Raw genomic sequence first — 17,546 nt, 5'->3', positions numbered from 1 at the left:
GTATGTTACCCACAGTCAGGGGACACTGGTAACAGCAACAATTCCTACCAGTTACTGACCCCGGCACAGGGACAGCCCCAGTGCTACTGTCAGAAGCAATTGCATAGGCTTTATTAACAGTGTGGTCTCTCACTCTCACCACAATCAGTGATAATCTAAATAGATTATATATACAAGCTCCTTTGATATCATAGCCAAGTCTTTCCTGCTGAGGTTTCTTAGAGCAACAGATCTACACTTCATTTTTTTAAAAAAATTACTTGGTAACAAATCCCCTTCTTAGCATACACACTAGAGCAACAGTTCTGGATCGTAAAGACTCTCAGCTGCTTTATTCCCTTAGTTTTCACTTTACAAGCAGTTCTTGCACTCCATGATATCCAGCTGAGAATGATTTATTCATTGGTATAGCAAAAGTGATTTTCAGAGCCCCTGCATGTGACCAGCACAAAAAAAAGCGTGGTCTGGCACAACTTTGCATTCTTTTTTCATATTAACCATTTTTCCACTCTCTGAGAGGACAGGCAGAAGCAAGCAAAGATGCCTCTGGCCATTTCCCAGAGAAGAAACAACATTTACAAGAGCCAAAGTTATTTAATTTTGCTTGTTTTGGAAGAAAAAAAAAATCCAACCAACCAGAAACAAGAGTTTTAGAAGGTCTTTGGTGGATACTGATGTTCCCAGGGCACAAGCAAGGTAACCAATAGACTTTCCTATGCAGATGTTTGCTTATATTGGCTTCCTCTTCTAAATAACTCCCAAGTATCATAAATAACCATCTCACTAATGTTGTAGAAACCGAAGTAAATGACAGGGTAATTGTTATCTGGCCAATGAAGTCTGAGAACTACAGAACCTTCTTTTGGGAGAAATGGGACAGGAGTGGAAGATAATATTCCCCTTTTCTCTGCTCCTTCCAATACCTCTCAGAGGGAGACTGTGCAAGAGTGTTCACAGAGACAGGGGTCTGGAAATTGCACCAGGCTCTCATAACGAAATGAGGCAAGAAAGACAAAAAACAGAGGTAAAAGTAATGATTCAAGGGACTTCTTTCATTCTTTCAGTCACATTTCTTCTAACCCTTCGTTTAATTTTGTTTTAAACATGTCTCAAACAAATAAATGGCTCGTTTTCTAGCAAGGCCTGCAAGCCTTTATCTGGGTTAGCTCCACTCCAATTCAGCAAATTTTTCTTTTTAAATTCCCATGATGCTAAATCAGAAATCACTGTAATAAACAAAGAGAAACAGGATAGAAAGAGGCAGGGGTTGGGAAGAACAGGAGATTTGCAACTCAACTTTGTGGAAAAAACAGTTTCCTCTCTCTGCTACATCTACTACAGTCAAACAGGCATTAAATTTTGAATATACACAGAAAGAATCTCAAGGACAAAGGTCCGAGTTCATCCATCCTAATTTAGGGTGGGAAGCTACAAGTGTAGAAATATTTCAAAGCTCCTTATGTTTCAAGTTATCCTTTCTATTAATTTGTCCAATAAATGGTAGGACCACTACCTACAAACCTGTATGATTTCTAATATACAAATTGTAGTTATTATAAATCAAATTATTCAGTATAAATTAAATGGAAGAATAAATTTTACAAATCTATAAATAAGCCTAAGGAAACACACTGTCTCTGAGTTCCTCAGTCCAACTGACTTGAATATCAAAGCAGCTCTTCTTCAAAACAGAAGTGCTAACACTATGGCAAATCTGTTCCCCAATCAAACAAGAGAACTATACAAAGTTAATAAGTTAGTTTCTAAATCTAACTGTATGAATAGTTCTCAGGAAAGCTATTGGGAAATAGCAGAATTTACAAGAAATTAAGAAGAAACTGCTCAAAGTAAGCTATGCATATAGAAGGTCAAAAAGAGCAAACACAAAGTGATGAAAACTCACCCCACCCCAAACATTGCAAAGAGTAACTCAAGAAATAAAATCTTGGTCTCAGCTTTTCAAGGGGGCGGGGGGGGGGGGGGGGGGGGGGGGGGGGGGGAAGGGAGCAGAGAAAGGCAGCTGGTGGGAATGAGAAATAGGAAATGGAATTACCTTGTTGAAGGTATAGAAAAATTCAAGAATCCTGTTATTCCCAAGGAGATTCTGCATAATTCCTACCCCAGAATTTGGAAGGGACAGCACACTTAACCACAAATCCAATTGTAAAAAATATTTTACTAAATCTTTCCAGTGCAGTGTTACAGCATAAGTTGCTTCAACCTGCTTACTCACCTCTAGTCCTCTTCTGAATATCATGTTTTTTCCCCCCTTACAGTTCTGGAATTTTATCATAGTACCTCCTGAGTGGCACAATAATCCTGGCCCCTGTTTAAGTCGTATGACGCTACGTCCCCACTCTGGAGAACTCCTCTCTTCCCCAAAACAGTTTCCTGCTTTTCCTTCAAGGAAGCCAATAAATACCTTTCTCCCCTTTACCATGTGGTTATCGCCCTTCGGCATCTCGCTGCACTGGGCTACTCAGTGTCAGTTCCAACAAAGAAAGAGGCACTAGGCTGAGAGCCGAGGAGCCTGGCTTACGTTACCGGCGTTCACCATATTCCTTTGTGACTATCTCATCATCTCTTCAGCCAACAACTTTATCCGAAGCATAGCTGCAATATTTAATTACTGCAGAACGCTGATCTCATTTGACTCCTTTATTTCATCTTGCGTACAAAGTTCAGCTAAACCAATGAAAAAAAAAGTACAGAAATTGAGATAATGGAGAAAGGCCTCATCCCCTGCCTTTCCTCCTCTAACTACAAGACACTCAATGCTTTCTTTACCAGTTAATCAGGTTTTCTTTTAACTGTTATTGCTTTTGGGAAGGATGCTAAAGGCCATCTGACCTGGTTTATATAAAGAAAACAACTGTGGTGCAGAAAACTGGCTGACAGAACAGTACCAAAGTAGGAAGAGAATTGCTAAATTTCCATACTAGCTCCTATATCTATTCTTTCTTCATTTAAATATATAATACCCTTTTATTCTACATCATATGCTGAATTTTCTGTGCTAGAATATAATTAAATACATCTTCTGTTCAAAGTATAATGCATCTTTTAGAAGTTTTCCTGAGCACAAATTAGCAGCCTGTTGACACCACCAGAAATGTCTCCAAACCAAAAGAGTATAAGAGCCTGGAATTCTAATGGTGTTTGAAGACTTCTACTCTATGCCTCGAGTGTTCTGCCCCTCACATTATAGCCCAAGTCATACTTGCGTTCCCACAGAATCCAAAGTCTATGGAGGTGTGTAAACGTGGCCTCGCACGCTGTTTCACTTCACCTTGTCAACTGTGCTTGGAACCAAGTGGCCCACAAGCTTTTGCGGTCTCCAGATACCAGATGCCTCCAGCAAAGAGCAAGCCCTGTGTGTTGTCGACAGAGAATGAACCAAGTGCAATATATTAAAAAAATCCTAGGGGGAAAGCCATACTCTAGACTAGAGAAGAAAGGAAAAAGCTGCCAAGGTCCCTACTCTAAGAAAAACTCTTTCAAGCCCCAAATCTAGTGATCAGTTTAAGACTGAGCGTTTTAGCAAAATGTACTACCCAAGCCTCTCAGAGCACGGCTTCCCTACACCACTTCAGAGGTGTACATTCATATATGACCTGCGCATATGACATGCATAAGACACGCAATGTGCATGGCTGTTGCTGGGCTGTACACCACTACTCCCATGGTCTGCATGGGGGATAAGGAGGGGCACTGGTGGCTTCCTGTTGCTGGCAAGGGCAGGTGGTGGGGACCAGCTGGCCGCAACAGCACGGCCAGATACCGACAGGCTGGGACATGGGGGCTGGCTGGCCAGTGGGCTCAGGGCAGGCAAGAAGACGCCAGGGCCAGACCATAAACATGTCCCAGCAGCGAGGGACAGGAGCTGAGCTACAGCAGCCCACCACACACCCAGAGCATGGAAGCGCCTGTCACAGTGTGAGCTGGGGACGACGACACCAGAGCGTTTCAGTATGCCTAAATGCAAGTTACAGCTCTGTGAAGGACAAAGGCACATCTGCTGTAGAGGTACAGTGTTCCCTAAAGCTTACTGAAAAGCCTGGGGGGAGTGTCCACAGACCAAAAAAAAAAAAAAAAAAAAAAAAAAAGGAATTTAATAAGATGGCAGGATGAGCAACTGAGTGTTTATACACACCAAGGCTCCAAGAAACAGCTCTGCAACAGACCCAAGGAGCTACACAGTTGGAAGCTGAAGTTCCAGACAACAAAAAGGTGCAGATCTTCAACTACAAAACCTGTTTACCTGCATTTTTTCTGAATTCTCAATTTAATAACTTTAAACCAACATTCTTCTAAAATATGTATCCACTGCTAAGTGATGCTTTTTCTCTTGTCTTTTCACAGAAGACAGACGAGACACTCAGTACATCTTCTTCTGACTTTAAAATCTGTTTGTCTTCTCTAAAAGCTACGATATTGATTTGTATAAAAAAAGTATAGATTCAAAATGAAAATACAATTTTTGTAACTGAAAGATAGACACTCTGCCACATGGGAGCAAAAATGAGGGTTGGGCACTGGAGATCTGTTCCTCCTGCCTTTTTCACGTGGGGAGACTTAACTGGCCAGGCCAAGCAGATGTATGTTTCCTCTTCATCAGGTCATGCTGGATGTTCAGCCATGCTGAACTTGGATGCAACCCTGTCTGCACTGGGGAGTTACCAGTCTGCTCGCAGATTAAGGCCAAATTATCTGATCACAGAAACCTTAGCTCTTTAGGTCACCTCCTGCATTTTTCCCCAGAGGGAAAGGGTGGCAGTAGTATCTGAATACTCTGCCAAGGCAAAAAAAAAAAACAAACCAACAAAAAAACCACAAACTACAACCAAAAAAACCCCATGCTTGTACACAGAAAGTGCTGCTGTACAAAAGATACCGACAATAGTGATTATTCCTCTTTTATTCTCCATCTAGCCCATTAATTTAAGGCAGTTTTCATTAAAAAAAATCCCACTTATAAGCATAATAGCGTTACTATGCAAAACTACATTCGTGTTCTCGCTGCCATAATTCCATTCAGATGTTGTTCCTGCTTGTTACAATAATGTTGGGTCCCTCCAGTGTCACACTTTGGGGGTGGTGTTTTTTACGATAAAAATAACTATGAAGAGCTGGGAGGGGCATGAAACAGGCAAGCTTCTGAAGAGAGCTCTTCACTATCTGTCAGCAAAGTAAGGTTGAGGAATCAAAGGCTGGAGACATAAGAATTCTTCAGGGATACACAGAGCACGCATTCACTGCGTAAGAAATAAGTTCAGTGCTAAGGGCCAGTTAGTACCTGTGACTTCTTGATACTGAGTTGGAATAAAAACGGGAAGATCTTGTTAAACAACTTCAGACTAGATAGATAGAAGGGAGAAAGCAAAGCTGCACTTAACCCAGATAATCTAATATATACAAATAAAGCACCTGGAACAGATCAAAACCAGAAGTGGCAGACAGGATTAGTCACCAATGTTAAAAGTCAACAGGAGCATTCACCATATTCTCTTCCAGGGAACCTGCAGTGCTAAAGTAAGCGACTCAAAGAACAAGGTGAGTTACTACTCCAGGTCCCAGGTCACCTTGGCTTGTCTCTTGTTTATGGCACCTTTGGGTTCCTTGTATAGTGTCAGTGATCACAGAGGGCCAACGGCTCTTCAGCGTTTGGCGAGCCAGGGGCCAAGGGGGATAATACCATCTCACTACCCAGGGCTTGGTCCTGCAACACCCAGGCAATGGGAGCAGGGCAGGCCCAGTGACAATGGCAGACAAGGTCAGCCGAGGGTCCAAAGCGCCACACAAGCTTGTGGTGACAAGGCGGGCCCGAGGTCAATGTGGGAGGTCAATCCATGGGTCAGGGTCTGTTACAGCACTAGCAAACTAGTAGGCTGTGACAAGGCTTTTACTATCACATACCAGGTTAACTTCAATAAGCAGTTAGCACACCTTACCTCGGCACAGCCACCAATCCTCCACAAGGTTTCAACAGTTCATGCTCTTCAGGCCAGTCCACCCTGCTTCTTGCCCCTACTGCATCCTCCTCCTTGTCTCTCCTACCCCCACAGCACTCTCTCTCTGCTTCTTCCAGGTCTTTCTTCAGTGACTGCTCCTCTTCCCTGCCCCTTAGAGTTATTTAGCTACTTAGCAGGAACCAGCCACACCTGCACCTTATCCACATCAGCCAACCCACCGCCCCTGGAGCCAGCCCACAGCTGTATATTACTAATGTTAATCAACCTGTCTTCATCCCTCTGTAATTCCTCTGCAAGGGTCAGGTCCAGTGATGGTGACCAGGGTCAGACACAGCTGATATCTGGGCCAGGTCCACATGACGATGCAGGTGTGAGCTCAAGCTGGGCAGTCAGCCATGGGTTGGGGCCGAGATGTGGATGGCTGCTGCTGGGCTGCACATCAGTACTCACATGGTGTAGCTCAGGCAGGACAGAAGGCCCAGATCTGACCTGAAATGAAGATCCTGGGGCTATCGGTATGGGTATGGATAAAGGTCATAGGAGAGTCTGGTGAGAGCCATTAAGGCCCACCCCTACACCTAGGGCCCCAATATTTACGCTGGATGTTCACATTTAACCCCCTCTTCCTCTGTTTCTCCTCTGGACTTTGTACGAAAATGTCCTTCCCAACTGAGAATTATCCCGCTATCACTGCTCTCCATGTATAAAATGATGAGATTTGTGAGGTTCAGATTCTAAGTCAGATATGGATATGTTTAAATAGTTTTAGGGGAAATGAAAAAGGTATGAAGGAAAGCAACGAAGCATGATGCAACCTGTCGAGCAGGATCGCGCACCACCTAGAGATACAAACTAGTTGAATGCACTTTGCTCAGGGCGAAACACAAGTGCCTTCTGCAGGTCACCTTTGGTTACTGTTTCAGAAAACAAAAGTCCAAAACAAGGGAACTGTAGGGCCTATTCCATCCTACCCTCTAAAACACTGACAATCTCCAAATTTCCCTTCTTTCCAGCTTCTGTTCCAGGAAAACTGTTAATTCCTCACAGCTAGAGACATCCTACTAGCCAGCGTATTGCTGTAGCAGGCTAGTGGCAACTGTCCTTTCTCAAGAATAAACACTAACCTCTTGGCTGGTCTGAGCAATGGAACGGATAATAGCTTCAAACAAGAACCAAGACAAATCATAAAGAAAAACTGATTGGACAACTTAGTAACAGCAGTGCTATGAACAGAACTAATGCCTTTCCAGTTTCTACTTCCCTCCTAACTTGCCAACAAGTTTTTGGTCAGATGGCAGACAAAACAGAGAACTGCTAGGTTCCCTGAAGCCTGAGAGGCATCATAAGGGAGTGAGGTCACGATAAAAGACAAGCTCCTGTCAGGCCAGATTTCACGCTGCAACCCAGCCTGAAAGAAGTCACTGATAAGAATGGTTCTGAACAACTGGCTTCCTGGCCACGGATTTAACCTTGAGCAGTTTGAGGCAGCAGTCCATCCAAGCACAGGCAGTCATTTTCTTCCAGTCCACTGTGATTTCCAAAGAAGGATGAACGCTACTACCCTAGGGGCAGGTGCCAATGTCTGTCTTCTCAAGTATTTTGGTCAAATTCATCTGTGTGTTAACACCAACAAAAATCTAGAATTGGACTGAGGACAAGACGGCCTTGGACACGCATTCCCATGTTACAACACGTTTCTTTCTCCTCTTGCCAGTTGTGCTAACACACTAGTTTGCAGAGCCATTATGTGAACTGGATCAGGAAGCAATTTCCAAGTTTTAAAGTTCTAAACCAAAATTTCATTTAACAGGTTTAAGATGAAGTGGCAGATGTAAGGTGCAGGTGTTAGACACAAAACAAAATGAAATACAAGATGCAATCCAGTACAAAACAATACAGGGCATCTTTTTTATTTATTGATTTATTCTTTATTATTCCTAAAGTAACATTTTTCATGGAACCATCCTACTTTAATCAGCTTCCTCAAATTCTGGATGAATTCTTTCTGTCTCTCAAACTGTTACTCTGGTCTGGGTTTCCTGCATTGATTTACAGCTTATGTTGGCATCTCAGCTATTCAAATTATTCTTTGTTTTCAGTATACTCCCCATCCCTGGTAAGCCTATGTGCTGTAGTGATAACCAGAAATCAAAGTTTTGTGGCTTCATGGACTCTTTAATTGTATGGATCATTTGCATAAGACAGTGTTTTCATCTAATTAATTTTACAACACAGGTAACTTAACCAAAATGACTTGATGCCACAGCATCAGTTTTGTTCATGCATCTGCCACTGCTGCTGTTATTTAACTCACGGAGGTGAACATGTGTGCAATTTACTATGCATACTTACACCTTTGCAGATGCGAAGCCTGAAGGTCCCTAAGCATTTCCTAAAAAGGAAAAAACGAGTCACTTTGCCAAATGGGCACAAACTTTAAAAATCTACGTGTCAATTCTGTGGCACTTCACAAATTCGTGCCATATCCTCCTAAATGCTGCTGGGGTTCACAGAAACACTCCAGCACATGCCTGATCAAAAACTTTGTGTGCTGTGTTGCTTCTCTAAAACAGCAACGCAGCAAAGCTCTCCCAGCTGTTGCACAGCTGCTTTTCCCGCTTCTCAAATTTGTTATCACACAGGTGCTACCAGCGTCGCTGATGGGCTCTGCTTTGGCTAGTGGTGGGTCCATCTTGGAGCAGTCTGCAACTGGCTCTGTCTGACACTGGGCCAGCGTCTGGTGCCTTCCCACAGAAGCCAGCCCTGTAGCCCCTCAGCTACCAAAACCCTGCCCCGTAAGCCAACGTACCGTTACTGATCACCACAGGTCTGTGCTATGTGTTGGGTTCCGCCTCATATACCACCAAGTCACAACAGAACCAGACAAAATCCTCTAGGCTACAGTAGCAAGTGCTCTTGGACTGGTGTGAGCAGATTGGAGTGGCCTGCCCACCTTTTCAAGATGTCCATTTGTTAGTGTCCTTTGGTGCTTACTCTTAGAGCGCCAAAGTCTTAACAGCTGTAGCAACTGCTACAATCTGAAATGAGGTTCACTCACTTTGTTTTATCCCCCTGTTGCATCATGTCATTGACCCAGATTATAACCAATCTGGGGCAGCAAATGTCTCTTTCTACTGGCTCTCTGAAGGCGATTAGCATAAAAGAGCCCTGCTGAAGACATTGGTTACGAACAGTAATTACTCAGTTGCATTACTAAACTAATCCAGTGTAACAATGCATACGTACATTACAATTAGTAAAAAAAGCAAACAAAATTTACAAATCAATGCAATGACTGAGGATTCTTTAAAAATAACAACTATTATCTTGGAAATAATATAGAAAAATAAACACAACCAACCTTAAGAATAAGAAAGTAGTAAAACTTTATTACTTATGACCGATTGGAAAGATGCAGGTAATACCATCATGCTACAGTGTGATGATGAAGGCCTTTGCAGACCATTAGGAATGCCCTTCTTGCAATCAGCCATTCTAGATAATTTTCACTCACGAGTGCCATGGAAACTAGCTCAGGAGGTGTCAAACCTACTCAGATAAAGTTTATAGACCTTGCAATAGCACTATAATTTTGGTGATATATTTGTGTGTACAGCGATAGTGAACCTGAAAGTAAAACGAAGTGTTCAGTTTGATAATCAGATTTTTAAGTTAGTTTTGAAAAGCTGGAACAAAAAAGGTCCACAAATACAGTCTAAAGGGTAGGGGGAAACAGAAAACAAGCCATTTTAAGATGTTCACTTTATTTAATAAATGAAAGAGAAGACTGAAAAGTGATGTGTTTATTTTAGATACATTACTGAGAAATACTTTAGTCAAACATAGGTTATCAGACTCAACGCAAAATTAACTAGATTAAATTCAATGTATAGTATGACATAGAAGGCTGAGACAGAGAAGCGATGGAGTTTGACTACAAACTCTGTGAAGCCCATTACACTGGGATTTTCCTCAAGTAACAAATACCCAAGAAGAATAATTCAAATAGGACCTTGCCTGCTAATAGAATCTGGAGCCAGCATTTACAGGGATTTTAAGTTCCTTTACAGAGCATTTAAGACTGTATTACAAATCATTATTATTTATGGAATAAAAGGTTTGTAAAGCCACACACTGAAACCCTGTAGAAAATTTTGTGAAACAGTCTAGATTTGACTTTTTGGGGCATTTCAACAATTTATACTTAAATATCATACAGGGAAAAGCCCCAAACTCACATGAAGACTTGCTTTCCTTACATTCATGTTTGGTTCAACTCCTTTTGAATCTCTTTAGACTAGGAGTGCTGTTTATCCAATCTAAATTTAGGTGTCTATACCCAAGATAGATGGTTTGGCTCCCTCTGTACCCAGCGAGGTTTAGCTGCCAGTTCCTCTTTCCGGCCTTGAAGGTCTGAAAATTGCATCCACGGATGTATTGACAAGCTCTCCAAAGACTATGCAATTAGTATGGGATGACTTGCCCAGATGTTGACATCTACGTAGCAGTCACCAACGTTCAGTCTGATAAATTCCACCTTAAATACCCGTATCATAACCAAGACACTACCAGCAATCTCATCACTTTTTTGGGCCTCAAAAAAGGTCCTTTGCAGTCTCCTGACAACAGAAAAGATACATAACCTCAAAGATTTAAATAATCAAATAAAATTCTATGTTCTGTTAGAGAGCAAAAAATGTTCTGTCCACAGGAAGAGAAGCCAAGGAACTGATGAATGATTACCTTGGTAGATCTGCCTCAACCATGAATGTGTTAGCCTTCAAGTAGTTGCTTCCTTCCCCACCATCCATGCGTCTCCATTTTCTAGCATCCTGCAGCAGATCAATACAAAGGAGAAGAAATTGAAGTCACAGTGGCTGAATAAACCAAAATAAATCTATGCAGAAGCTGCACTGCAGGCCTGAAGCCTTCCAGTCTGCTTTCAAGTACTCTAAACACAGATTCAGACCTGAGTATGCCAAAATCAAGCGTCGAGTTATCTGTCCAGTTATCCAGGAGAACTAAGAACCACAAAAAATAGCCAAAGGCCAAGCTTTAAGCACAAAACTGCATTGTAAGAATGGAAAAAAAATATTATAATTATCAGAACTGGTGCATGACTCAGAAAGATATTTTCTGCGCACGAAACGTGGAAATGAACATAAAGATCACAGGGCAGCAATTATACGTGCAAGCGCACAACATAAAGAAACCAAATGATAGATAAAGCCATTTCTTCAGGTACATGTAAATTTGAGAAAGAAGTTTACCAGGAGTTTGCAAATAGCATCAAAAGATTTATATCCATATGTACATTATCAGGAGGCATTAAAAGAGGAATAATGCTATTTATATATATATATATTTATATATAATTGCTTAAATTCCCAGACACAGCCTGGTAAACAGATGGTAGTAACAGTGGCTAGGTCTAAGCAGTCACACAGGTAATAACTAACAACTTCCTCACAGAATAATCACAGAACCAGTAGAAAGAGATACACTGTAAAATTTAGTTTTGCTAAGAGAGATTTTTATTGGAACCCTGGCCATAAAAAAACCATAGGAAGTGTATCCTAGGCTGTGCTTCTGTCTGCGAGTGTGACATACATCCTTTTCACCTAAAGATGCTGCATGAGAACCATAGTGTCAGTTATGGCTAAACTGCTGATAACTTCAGTCAGGGAAGGAATCACCTACATCTCTGCAACAGACCTTCAATGTCAGTTTTCTTTGGGAAAGTGGTCAGATGACACAGACTCGAAGACAAGCAGCATTCAAGTGACACACACAGCCCTACCTGTCTTTTGCCACAACCTGCCCATATTATCAAGATAGCACAGGAAGTTTAGATCAGCTCACGGATGAAAACCAGTTAGTCAAAGCAGAACCTGAGCAAGAAAGTGGTTATAATGTTAGGTAAAGTATTTTGGAAAGCTTTCTATCACATGTACACTTCTTTGGCTGAAGGTATGCACAATTGGAGCAGTCAGTGTGTAGTCTAGATGTATTATCACACTCTCAGACATAAGCAACTTTAAAGAAAACTCCCTTTAAATATTAGGGGAATAAAAATCACCATGAGGGTGTCAAGCACAGGAAAAGGAGCCCCCAGGGGCTGTGGGATCTCTGTCTTTGGATACACTCAAAAAACAAACAAGCAAGGCACCGAATAACTTGCCCTAATGAGTGCTGCATGAAGCAGGGTGCGCTGGATCAGATGACTCCCAAGAGATCCTTCCAACCAAAATCATTCTGACATTTTTCTGTTATTTGTTTCTTAAGCTATATTCTCAGATAACAGCAACAATGCGTAACACTTTCTCCTAGAGGATTCAGTCCTGTCCTGCTGGATGATGGCTTGGATTAACCAATCAGTCCTCAACTTTACAGAATACTTCCAAATAGTTCCTCAGCAGTGTGTTAACCACAAGAACATCAAACTGACCAATTACTCTTTGCCTTGGCTTCTCTTTGGATAAACACCCAAATTCTAAGTTGTGTACACACAACATATAAAGATCATCTGATGTTCTAAATCGTGATAGAGACTATCATAATCATCCCAATGGCACAACAGAACGCTGTCTATCAGAGCACAAATTCACTTGTGCTTAAAACACACTTCTTTGATCTTGCCTCTTCTAACACAGATAGCAACCTGCACGTTAAAAAAAAGAACAGAACATAAAAGCCCTACCAAGGAAAAATATTCCAGGACATACACAACTATATGCAGGCTGAGAGGAAAAGAAAATGCAGAGAAGAGACAGTAGTCACACAGTAACGTGCTACTGGAAAGTGGGTACTTGGGGCTGAGGTCACTGAAAAATTATGAAATTACCAAATTAAGACTGTTTTATATGCACAGGTGGCCATCCAACCTCCATTTCTTATATCCCTGACTGCCAGAGACCCTAAAAGGTGTGATCCTTGAATCGAAGTACTCGGAGCGAGTAGAGCATTTTAAATGCAGTATTCCTGCTCCAGTTCCTTTCCTCCGAAACAGGGATAATCACACCATCACAGCCCAATTGAGTACTTGGAAGTTAATTGATGTTTGTGAAGCATTCCAGGAGGATACTGATGAACAGCATGGCAACACCTACCTGGAAGTTAATAACTCCATTCTATGTGGTGTTTAAGTGGCATATGGTGAATAACGCCCAGGGCAATACCGTGAAGGCTGATTAAAAGCTGTATTGAGTGGTTACCTCCTCAGCTGGCGCTCCCCGTCCTTCACAGAGTGGAGCAAGTTCCTAGAGAAAAACCAGCCCCCAAGTGTGTAACTGATGATGTATCACCACGCCGATTTCCAGATTCTGCGGTAACCCCCCCTCTCATCACGGCACCTTGATATTAAACGACGGTTGTTAACGCATACACGAACCGGTCGCCAAGCCCGCGTCCTGACGGAAGGCGGCACGACCCGGGAGCGCCCGGGGCCACCGAGCGCCGGCCCCGCGGCCCGCACGCCCTCCCGCTGCGGTCAGCGCGCAGGGGGCGCGGGCGGCCGGCGGCGCGGCACCGCTCCCTTCCCGCCTCCGCAACATGGCGCCCCCGCCCGCCGCGGTGCCCGGGCCCGCCAGGACCGGGCTGCCAGGGCCTGAGTCACCGCCGCCTGCCGCGGAGCCGCCTCCCGCCGCGCCCTCCCAGCCGCCCGGGCACCGCCCGGCACACAGCAGCCGCGGCGCTTGCCAGGCTGAATAAGATAGAACATGAAAGGTGAAATAACAGGAGCTGCCACGCCCGGGGCTGCGGGGAATCTCGCTTAACCCTTCTCCGCCTGCGCCCGCCGCGGCCCAGGCTCGTGGAGAGGCCGCGCTGCCAGCCGGGCTGCCCTCCGTCAGCGAGGCCGGGTGCGTGGGACAGGCTGTGGAGGGAAGCAGGCAGGCGGGGGGCCGCCGCCGCGGCCTCACATACCCTTTGCACAGCCCCCCCAGGGAGATGGGGGGGCGCGGGTATGGCCTCAGATGCCCTTTGCATCGCACCCCCAGGGAGGCCGGGGGGTCGCGGGTTCCCCTCGCAGGCTCGCCAGCGCGCTGCCGTGCAGGGGGAAGGCACAGGGCCCTGCGCCCTTACCACCCCTGCGGCGGTGGTGCCACCTCCCAGGACCTGCTGCTGCAGCACCCCGCCGCCCCCAGCACGGAGCCCGGGGCGTGCGGAGCCCCCGCTGAGCCCCAGCCGTGCCCCCGGGGCGGCTGCGGGGCCGAGGTGTCCGGGCCGGGTGGCCTGGGCCCGGGCCTGGCTGCCAGCGCCGAGCCCGCTCCGAGGCCTGCGCCCCAGCCAGGCCTGAGCTGGTCTGACAGGCTCAGGGCAGACGGGAAGGGAGAGGCTGCCTGCGGCTCAGGAATGTGCAGCCCTTATCTCTGGCTCCCCTGCAATCCTGGGGAGGGAATAACTCTCCGGAGTTTGCCTTTCTCTCGCTCTTACTCACCCTCTGCCCTGGGTGGAGCTTGATTCTCGCAGGCTTGGAGGTGCCCGTGAATCAAGCTGCAGGCACGTCCAGGGGAGCAGAGAGCCGGAGAGCACGACCCACCACCTGCCCCGGCTCACCTGGGAAGGTAGGAGAAGTGCAGGCACCTCCTGGGGTACCCGAGTGGCTGCCTGAGGCGGCGGGCGAGAGGGCTGGGGAGGTCCTGTCCTGCTCCTCTGCACAAGGCAGGGCGCTGGGGCGCTGAGGCAGGGACAGTCTGTGGGGCAGGAGGTGGCTGCTTCAGCGCGGAAAGGCTCCAGCAGCAGGAGCTCCCGGCCACGCCATGGCTGCGCCCCTGGGAGAAAGGAGAGGCCCAGGAGGGGCAGGGGGGAGGCGGGATGTGCCAGCTGGGATTGTGGATGGTGAGGGAAGAGACCTGTTGGTCCTCAGGTAGCCTGATGTAAACTGCTTAGCAAACGCTTCACTGAACTCGGGTCCCATCTCCTTTGAGAAAGCCCAAAAGAGTGGGTGTTTCTGAATTTGTCCCTCTCTGCGGGAAGAGATCTTGCAGCCTGACTCAGCTTCCCATGATCGAGCCCGCGCTGGCCTTCCCCTCGGATAGGAAATGCTATAGGGGTGTGTGGCCAAGCGACTGGGACAAAGAGGGCTTCACTGGTGGTAGCACTGGAAAGGCCGAGGTCTGCAGTAGGCTAAGGGCCAAGAAACAGCTCCTGAGGCCCACTGCGCCATTACTTGCTTTGACCTCGCTCCACACGCATGGGTGTGTAGCCGTCTGCCAACATGGCCTGCAAGCAGCGACACAGGCATTCATGCACGTACATGCAAAAGCACCGACAGATGCATGTGGACACATGCGTGCATAGGCACACGTGCATATACTCACTAATTTTTTCCATAGATGTGAGCCTGTCTGACAGACCTCAGGTTTTGTGTGTGAGCAGAGAAGGGGGGAAAGGTCTTGTCTCCCAGTCACTCTACATTGACTAAGGTCAATAGAGGTCAATGATGGCTTTTCTCTGGCCTGAGGACCAGGGTTCTCTTATCTTCTAAAACAGTTAGAGGGGGAGGAGGCGCTTGTAAAGGGACAGAAATGCCTATAGCATCCTTCTGCTGATGAAAACACCTAACTTGTGAAAGCTGCAGAAAGCTGAGCTGTGACAGAGGCCCAATGTACGTAACAACTCTAAACACCAAACTAGCCCCAAAACAGAGCAGTGACAAGAACACTGGTGGCCCAGGATCCCTTTGCACAGCCCACAATAGCATGCGCTTTCATCGGGATGAAGAAGCAAGCAGACAGAAGAAAACACAGCATGCCTTCACCCTAAGGGCACAGGAGGGCTGCACTTTTGGGGAAAGAAAGCTTTTTTTACATTTTGGCCTACCTCCCATTTATCTGAGGGGCTTTAGAGTTGTATTTGAGAGAATTGTATTTGCTGTCACCTGGCAGTGGAAATAGTAGTATTCTGAGAGGAAAAAAGTTACGCTGTTTGTGTGATTGTAGGGGAATTTGCATGTCAAAGGAAAAAGTGAAAATGTCGCAGTCTGGTTTGGTTGTGCCGGCGCAGTGTCCTGGCTGAGGACGGAGATACCTGTTTTCTGTACATCATTTTTTAGGCAATCACAGGTTTCTAAACAACTGAAATTCATCTCCAAGCCTTGCTGGATTGGACGTCTTTGTATTTTATGGTTAAATGGAACATTTTTGGACGGCTCATCGGGCCCCATTTGGCTGGATTTTTGTAGCCCTAATGAGGAAGGGGAGTTCCATGAATGCATTTCTAAAATCAGGGTGTGGGGGAAAGTAAAAGTCAAGGGCAGCGTGCAGTTCCCCTTCTCCAAATTATGCCTTACACTGTTGGACCTTTCCTTGAAGTTCTCTGTTTTAGACTTCCTTATACCTGCTGCCTAGTAAATAAAAATCCAAGGAGAGGGATTGATTGAAAGAGAGTAAGCTTGGCACGAGCGTTGCTATTGTGGACATGTCACTGAGGGACATAGTTTAGTGGTGGACTTGGCAGTGTTAGATTAATGGTTGGACTCAATGATCTTAAAAGGTGTTTTCCAACCTAAATGATTCTATCTCTTTAGGTAATCTGCTCTCAGTAAGAGGCTACTTTTGCATGCAGGATTGCATTTCATTTTCCAGTAGCTGTAAACATCAGGTTTTGCCCTACTGACTCTACAGGTTGGATTTAAGCATGCTGCTCCATACCCTTTATTGCACAGGACAGTTAAAACTGACATGCTGTCTCAATAATACAAAGAAAATTATGACATCATTTTTCTGCTACTTTTCCCTTCCTCTGGCCTGTAGGAAGATCCCCTGGGCATTCTGAATGTCTGGCTAATTTCCTGATTTTCCAGCAAAGAATATTTTGTGGGATCCCTTGCACTGGCTGATAAGCAGAGGTGAGTGGGAGTCCAGCAGGTGTTCTGACGTGCTGACCAGGCTCCCAGCTCTTCTCTGCCACATGCCTGTAGCATTCAGTACATTTACTACTCACCTTAGACATGGAAAGAGGTTATTTTGCCGGTTGGTAGGGTCAGCTGACAAATGTATATAATATGGACGATAAAGTCATAATCTCTGGAAGCTCAGTGAATGGATTGATTAAATTAATTGAAGCACTTCTAGACTACAGCAGGCAGACTTACCATTTTTTAAAAATGGTGACTGACATTCATATTAAGACCATCTAGAGTGAAGAATGTGATCACATTCACTTAGATGCTTTAACATAGGGTGATCAGTAGAGCCAGATCAGATGACCAAAATAAAAGGTCTGGGGGTTGTATACATGGCATTGTAACAGGAGTATACAACTCCGTATTTTCTTCTTTTCATCAGAAATTTTAACCATAACCCAGGCTTTGAGCCTGCAGCCTAAAACTGAGAGAACACTGAGAACTAGAACACAGAGAGACTTCAGCAGAAAATACAGAAAGGAAAACTGGAAGAGGAGAAATAATTGCTGTGAGATCTTAAGGGAGACAGCTGTGGCTGAGAAAGAGTCTTAATTCAGACTGTTACCCACATTTCACCATGCTGTGCTGGGGAACATGTCTGAGCCTTGCTTGGTGAGAAGAGCAGTTAGGAATCCATCATCCTTTGCCATAGCTCTTGTAAAATTTCC

At 45.1% G+C, this 17,546-nt stretch overlaps 1 long non-coding RNA gene across 1 annotated transcript; it reads right to left on the bottom strand.

The window, feature by feature from the left end:
* Window positions 1-9,760: 9,760 nt before the first annotated feature.
* LOC121085155 lies at window positions 9,761-11,286 on the bottom strand. Its single transcript, XR_005826964.1, has 2 exons — window positions 10,716-11,286; window positions 9,761-10,591 (listed from the first exon to the last, which is right to left on the bottom strand). It is a non-coding gene; the product is annotated as an uncharacterized LOC121085155 (long non-coding RNA).
* Between the last annotated feature and the right edge of the window lie 6,260 nt (window positions 11,287-17,546).

Source organism: Falco naumanni, chromosome 3 (assembly GCF_017639655.2).
Source record: "Falco naumanni isolate bFalNau1 chromosome 3, bFalNau1.pat, whole genome shotgun sequence".
NCBI classification, from domain to species: Eukaryota; Metazoa; Chordata; class Aves; order Falconiformes; family Falconidae; genus Falco; species Falco naumanni.
Note: the sequence above shows the minus strand (reverse complement) of the source record. Positions and strands in the feature narration are given on the sequence as shown.